The 7,643-nt window shown below is 39.8% G+C and overlaps 1 long non-coding RNA gene across 1 annotated transcript; it reads right to left on the minus strand.

The window, feature by feature from the left end:
* Positions 1-906: 906 nt before the first annotated feature.
* On the minus strand, positions 907-7,390 carry LOC110070363 (uncharacterized). The gene is made up of 8 exons (XR_013538505.1): positions 7,358-7,390; positions 5,694-5,726; positions 4,720-4,752; positions 4,071-4,103; positions 3,459-3,491; positions 2,569-2,589; positions 1,810-1,833; positions 907-932 (listed from the first exon to the last, which is right to left on the minus strand). It is a non-coding gene; the product is annotated as an uncharacterized LOC110070363 (long non-coding RNA).
* Between the last annotated feature and the right edge of the window lie 253 nt (positions 7,391-7,643).

Here is a 7,643-nt window from a genome sequence, read left to right on the forward strand (position 1 = left end):
AAACTGACAAGCAAAGAGAAGACGAGTAGACATAATGGGTACATTGCGCTAACCAGAGAGAAAGACCAACTCTCTGAAAAGGGGGGACAGAGGGGAGAATGCAGATCAATATAGTCATCTGGTTGATTTTCACATTAGAAGCCAAGTGTTCTTTCGGTGTTGTATGGATAAACAAGGCAGGCGTGAGAGGGAGAGCTTCTCCCTGTATGACTCCCAAACTGTGGAAGGCACATCCTTCAAAATTCCCATCCTTTTTCTCTCTTTCTGCCCTGAGAAACATGTGAAAACATGTCTTTTTCATGGGTGTATAACCTCTCCCTGACTGTAATATTTATATATTTGCATTCATTCCCTTATTTTACATTTTTATTTAATAGGTTTTCGTTTCCTTTTTTTTTCATGGATTTTATGGTTCTCAGTGTTGCAACAACTCTAACGATGCTAAGAATCTCAGAATTGCAGAAGCTAAGGATCATCGGGTCCAGCCCCTCTGAAGGAGCCACAGTGGGGAACTGAACTCCCAACCTCTGGCTCGGCAGCTAGAGAGCCAGACCACTGAGCTATCAAGTCGTTTGGTTTAGTTTTTCTCTGGGAAGGATTCTTGTCAGCTGCCTTGAGTATTATTTTCTAGTAGAAAGGCGGGCATAAAGGTGACAGGTAAGATGAAGGAGAAAGACAAGGAGGAAGCTTTGGACAGTGGAGAAGGGACAGGGCTCAGTGGCACAAGATGTCTCACTGCATAAACAGCCAAAAATATGGAAATCAACAGCTATTCTCCTTCTTGAATAATGTTCCTAAATATTCCCATCAGGCCAGACCTCTTTGCCCATGTCGTTGTTAACAAGTCAAAGAGCCAAAGTTCTTTATTGCAATTTCTCTATCAGTTGATTAATTATAATACTCACTCCACCGCCGCTTAGAAGATCACTAACCTAAAATAGAGAAAGCCAGAGTTATTCTTACTTTTCAGCAGGTAAGCAAGCAATTAATTTGTTTTTCGAGATTGTGTGACGGTGTTCATGAGGTCTCTGAGTCGAGTGTTGGCTCTTCTAAGAGATACAGCTTCTTTTTTGCTTTGCTTAAACTCAAAGTATATCCTGACTTATCTAGGGACCTCAACTAGATTTGACTTTCTCAGAGGAGAGGAAGCAGAACCGTCTCAAAACAAATGGCTGCTAATCCCTCTGCTCTGAACATAGAGGGAGAAGAGAGGGATAGATCGAAATCACTCAGCTTAGCAGACTTTTACTCTGTATGTGACACATATTCTAGTGACTTTTTGATCAAGGAAGTCTCTCAATATGCTGCAACCTCACATCAAAGCCAATGTTTGTTCTTTCACCTTGGTTAAACTCATACAATCTACAGCCAGAGAGTGAAATGTTGCCTTACTCCACCTGCTGTCTGGACGTGCTACAGCCCTGGGTGGGGGTGCTAGGTTCATTTAGTGCAACACATTAATTTCAGCAGCTCCAGCGCAAGGGAGGAAAATCTTCCCATTAGAAAATAGTATCTGACATAGCGATGTACCCTTAATACGTTTAAAAAAACAAAAAAAATATAAAGTGACTTGGGTTTAGTGCCCCATCAAACAAGAGAAGATAGAACTCTTTATTGGTACCATGGTTTAGCTGGCCATAACAATTCGACTCAGAAAAAAAAATGAATTGGTAACGTGAAAGAAATTGGGGCACTCTCCCGGTATTTATCCCGCGTGACTGCTGTTGCAGTACAACCGAGGTATAGAAAGTATCCTTAGAAGTGGGAAACGTTTCCCTGGGCTGCCTACGCCCCCTTGTGAGGACTCACCAGGCTTAGCACAGGTTCAGGCTCCTGAAAAAGAGAGAGGAACAGTTATTCATCTTCCAGGAGGGCAAGCAGGCAATACATTCTGGAAAGTATACGCCAAGAGCTAGAAGGATCAAATGAGTATTGTATTGAAACAAAGTTCTATTTCTTGAGTAGAGTTACGTCTCAGTAAAGAAACAGCAAAACGGTATTCCTCAAAGGAATATCGCTCCCCAATGAGTACTTCAAAACTTATCTGGTTCTCCACTTTGCTCACCTTCACAATTGCTCAAAATTTCCTCCCTCATAATGAAAGCACATTAGGCAAACACAGGTATCTAAAAGCGCACTACTTAGGTATCTTTCCTTCTCAGCGAATTCACAGTGACAGAGAGCAAGTGAACAAGTCTTAGCAGGTTGACTGAAAAAGCTCAGATGCCAACAGGATGCATGATCTGCTGAGGGATCTTTTAAAATTGGATGTGACAGACAGTCCCACAGATGTCAGGTCAGTGTCCAACTTTTCTCTTGGCTGACAATGTCCAGCTGATATTCCCTGTTGGTTATTCTAGAGGACAGTCAGGTGAGAAGACAACTACAAATAAAATTAATCCTAATACCAATTGAGATTAATGTCTGTTCCTGCATATTTCTCTCTCTCTCTCTCATTCTCTCTCTCTCTCTCTCTCTCTCTCTGTGTCTGTGTTTGTGTGTCTACTCACATTCATATGTATTGAAATGGATATATCTCAAAAGAAACAAAGAAGAAGACATACTTACTGCAGATCTCTTCTTTCGGAACTATTTAATGGGAAGAAATCAACAACAATCATTAGTATTTCTTCTCCTTTTCTTGCCACCCATATGGACAAGAGAGGCAAAAATCACGTGCAAGCAATGCTTTTATGAGGAGCAACTTCTAATGCCACAAGAACATTCAAGCCCTCATATTTTCCAAACATCTTCCTCAACCTCTGAGGGAGCAAGGATCCCCCTGTTTGTTTTTCCTGTTTTTGCTGTTGAACGATGTTGCTGCAGCTGCCCCGGGTTAGTGCTTGTCTAGGGCAAAGAATGGTGCCAGCTAAGTCACCTCCCCCATGAGTAGCCTGAGCGGAGGGACTCCCCAGGGCAAGCCTTAGCCAGCTTGCCAGTGGCAGCTGATGAATCCTTCAGCGCCCCCTCCTTCCACAAGCAAGGGACAGGGTGAGGATGGGACAAGGAAGGAGCAGTCGGGAGGTGGGCCACTGCCTCAGAGATGTTTTCCCAAAAATAAGACAGGGGCTCATAATTTTTTTGCTCCCAAAATGCTGGAGGTCAGGGTTTCACTTAACTGGGGCTTATTTTTTGGTTAGGGCTTATATTACAAGAATCCTGACGAACCATAGGAGGGCTTATTTTCAGGTTAGGCCTTATTTTCGAGGGAACGGTTTTGGTAATTCATAGGTGATTGAGATGAGATTTCATCTAACTAATCCGTGTGTAAAGGTCAGCATGAAATCACAACACATACTCATGCTACAACAGAAGCTCATCCTACATTTATGACAATCAGTGTGAGATGTCAAATGCAAACAGCATACATCAGCATGGAAGTCCGGGGTTTCTCGAGTCAGACAAACTGATTTTGGTCTTTGATAATTTAGTGGAAATTAAAAGACAGCAATACTCACTAAATGACCCAATAAATGCCCAACTTTGTCAACCTGCAATGCAAAAAAACACAGTTACTTCTTAGGCCTGGAGGTGGGTAGAACAAACCAGTCCTTAGTCAACCAAAAACCTCCTGGTTCATATCGTTCATTTAGCACCATCAATGCACACATTGCTTCAGAATGACATTTAAAAAAACACCTTCCAATCTGAAAAGAGAATGAGAAGCAGGTAGGATCCATGAAATTTAAGATCAAAGCAAAATAATTGAAAGAACAGAAGAAACTTTCACTCATAGTGGATTTATAACAACAGTTTTGAAAGGGCACTTGGAGGCATCTCAGTTCAGCAAGGAAGTAACTGGGAAATTAGCCAGTTGTGAAGATTCATGAATATTGGCATGGTATCCAATTTATATAAAAAAAAGAACAACTGTAGTGTTTTAATGTACACACAAAGTCAAACTGTATTGTAGTAGCATACACTATGCATCTTAATTATTTAATATACTGTACCGCTATGGACCTTTGTCCCCACATCTCTTCAGACAATCAAATATGGATTCTTGTATGAAATGCCTCAGTAAACTAAAAACTAAAGCATTGACCATAAAAATTGTTAGAAATACTCACAAGTGATTTGGCTGTATTAAAAACAGTGTGTCCCTACAACAAAGTACAATGATATTCTTAGAGATAGACAGCAGACAAATCTTCATTAAGAAAAGAGTCACAGAAAATAAAAGAGGGAAGAGAAGAAGGTGAAAAGAGGAAAGCAAACAATCTTTTCCCCAATACAAGATCTATAGATTCTATGGGCTTTAAAGCAAAGCTTAAGGGAACATGATTCATTTTGCCTTTAATACACTAATTAGAATGTTCAGAAGCGAAGATCCCATCCCTTGTGGCAGCAACTGGGAATCACCTAGTCAGGGAAATTCTGCCCACTGGCCAACCTCTGTATCCACAGGGAATAGGACCCAACCACCACCACCCCTGCCAGCCATGGATGCTGAAATACACGGATTATAGCAAATATTTTTATAATAGCAAATACTATACAGAGCATGCTCTCTATCTCCTCTAGTAACTAGTTCTGGTAACTTCATCATTAAATATATATAAAATTCCTGGAATTTTTCTTTTAATATTTTTCATATTTTCAGACCATGGATAAGTGAATCAGTGGATCCTGATCCTGCAGATACAAGGGTCCTACTATATATTATATGTTCAGTACAAAGTAAACTATTTTCCCTGCAAAATTAGCAGCAGTACTCACAGCTTCTGGCACTTTTGACTTGATGTTGTCGATCTACAACATAGAAATATAGAATTATTTCTTATTCATTCTGTTTCAAATTTCACAGAAGAGGTCTGAAGCTGAATTATCATTAAATCTATACTATTGAATCATATCAATATAATATCTTTTATAATGTACATTCATTTAGTGTTAATTAATTAATTAATTAATTAATTAATTCTATACCCCTCCTTTCTCCCTGTAAAGTGACTCAGGTTGTCTAACAGAAATAGTTTAAAGAACAGAAATCCTACAATAATTATGAAATAGAAGAATCACGTCATAAAAAAATAATAATGGCAGAATTTAAAGGGATGGTTCCAAACTATAAAACCCTAAGTGGCTCTCTCAAGGCTTTATGAGCCTGTTTGATTGTTAAGACCATCAGGCCTTCCTCTTGGTCCCACCAAACGTCTAGGTGTGTCTAGTGGGGACGCAGGAGAAGGCCTTCTCTGTTGTGGCTCTCAGATTTTAGAACACCCTCCCTCAAAAGGCTAGACTGGCCCCATCTTTACTATCCTTTTGCAGACAGGCAAAGACCTTTCTCTTAAGGCAAGCTTTCCCTGAGTGCATGGCTGCCCAGTGAGGTTTTCTGAACGTGGTGCTTGAAAGGCCTCCTGTAAAAGATCTTAAAGACCAGGGAGCTTGATATGGAGAAAAGCATCCCCCAAATAGCCTGAACCCAGTCATTTAGGGATTTATAAATTGAAACCAGGATTGGGAATTGTACCCAGTAAAAGTCTGCCACTCACTGAAGCTAATACAACAAGAATTATATGAAACAAAAATTCCATATGTTCCTTATAATATTTGTTTAATTTTTGTAGTGGTCCACTAAGGGATTTTATGTTCTCCCTATAACTAGCCCTGATCTGAACTATTATATGAGATGCCTCTTCAAAAACTGGGGGGGGGGGGAATGGTTACAAAGAATTATTAGCAATACTCACCCCTGATTTTATTTCATGCAGAGTTTCTCTTACCTATAGCAAAGAAGAGTTCAGTGACATTTCATTTTCAGAGAGTGACAGTTGATAAACCTTCATTAAGACATCTAAATGCTCTTTATTTGGGGCCTCTTCCAAGTGGGGCATTTATTATCCACACTATACCTCATCCAGCCCTGGTGTGATGGTAGATTTTCTTGCCATTCGTCAGGCATTTCCTTTGTCTCAATAGAATCATTAGAGAACAGGAGAATAAGACATCAAGTCCCTGCACTACTCCCTGAGGAAGTCCTAAGCAAAACACCCAAAACGGGTAAAGAACAGCTTCAGAAAAGAAAAGGAGAAATGGAAGAAGAGGTGTTCAGTTCAGTCATATGTCCTTCAGATTGGCTTTACTCTGGGATAAGGATGGTGGCAGTTGACCTTCAGGCTATAGAGGATGAGAGAGAAGTGGCGAAATGTAGTAATGAAACAGCATCCCATGGGTGGTGAGGGACAGAAAGATTAAGGCTGTTGAAGGGATTTTCATTTTTCAGGTCCCATCACCTGAAAAGTGAAAAACATGGACAGAAAGTGCTGGAATGGAAGAGCAAAGACTGGGGTGGGCATGTCATCTGACCTGCAAAACAATTTGCCCTTAGAGGGCAAATCTTAAATCCCGTACATAGAGTTCTGATGGTTTTTGACCTTTTCCAAAAATGTACATTTGACTAAACGTAACAATGGGATAGGAAAAACGAGTGTCTTGATATCATAGCCGGTAGCATCTCTCCCAAACCACAGTCTACAGTTTGTCCAAATGCCTTTTGTTAGTATTGGGGAGACTGAGATTACTGGAGTGGATTTTGGTAGGCAAAACTTTACAATATGCATATCATTGTTTGCCTTCTTTTGTTGCTTTCCACATAATCATGGGAACATTGGGTGCTGATGTGTTGGCTTTAGGGTTTTTTTCTACTTATAGACAACCTAACAGACTCCTAGGTTTAAAAGTCAGGAAAAAAGCCTTTAACAGAGGTTGCAATAAAAACACAAGGAGAAACATCACATGCGGGAATGTCACACCAGTACAAAACTCCCTGGAGCACCATCCTGCCCTATCAATTGCTTTCTGTATTAGATACATCCATGTAAAACAGAAGAAATTCTACTAATTCGGTATTATCGCAGATATAGTCTTCTGGTGTTAGCTTCCCAAAGGTAGCTTGAGTCTACAAACTAGAAAAGTACAGCCTTTTTTAACACTCAGACTTAGACAAAGACTCTTATTTAGCCATCTTATTTAGCCTCATTAATGTTATTCTTGTTTATATGGTGATTCCATGCACACAGTCATTGACTTTAGAGTGGCAGCGAAAGTGACCAAGCCCTTGGTGTAATGGAGCTTTTAACGTAAAAGAAGACAGAAAGGTGAGAACACAGGGAAGAAAGGAACATGGGGATAAGAATCAATCAACCACCAGTTTTCCTTCTCAGAGAACAAGAAAGTCTGATTTTTGAAACTTGCTCAATCAGTGTGTTTCCTTGTTGGTGCCCCATATACTATATACTAGTTGCCATAAGTCAGAAGCAAAGATCTCTCCTTGCCACAGTAACTCCTGGGAATCATCAAAACTTCCAGTATCAGTAAAATAATGTCCGCATGCAAAATTGTGATCAATACTCACTTTTTCTGACAGGGTTCCCTCAGTTTTCTCAGTCTGCATTGTAGAATTGAAAAATTAGTTCTCATGTCTAATGTTACCACATAAAATATTCAAAGGTGGATAAAGGCCAAAGCATCATTAAGTCTACCTTATTTTAATGTTACAAAAAAATATTACTTACAAAGTGCCCCCAATGTGCATAATGTTAAGGAATGTAATAAGCAAAAAAGCAGGATTGCAACCCTAAGGAGCCTCTAGTCAAGATTTAGAAAAAAATTAAGAAATTTTAGAATATTAAGTGCTAACT

Source organism: Pogona vitticeps, chromosome 9 (genome assembly GCF_051106095.1).
Source record: "Pogona vitticeps strain Pit_001003342236 chromosome 9, PviZW2.1, whole genome shotgun sequence".
Taxonomy (NCBI): domain Eukaryota; kingdom Metazoa; phylum Chordata; class Lepidosauria; order Squamata; family Agamidae; genus Pogona; species Pogona vitticeps.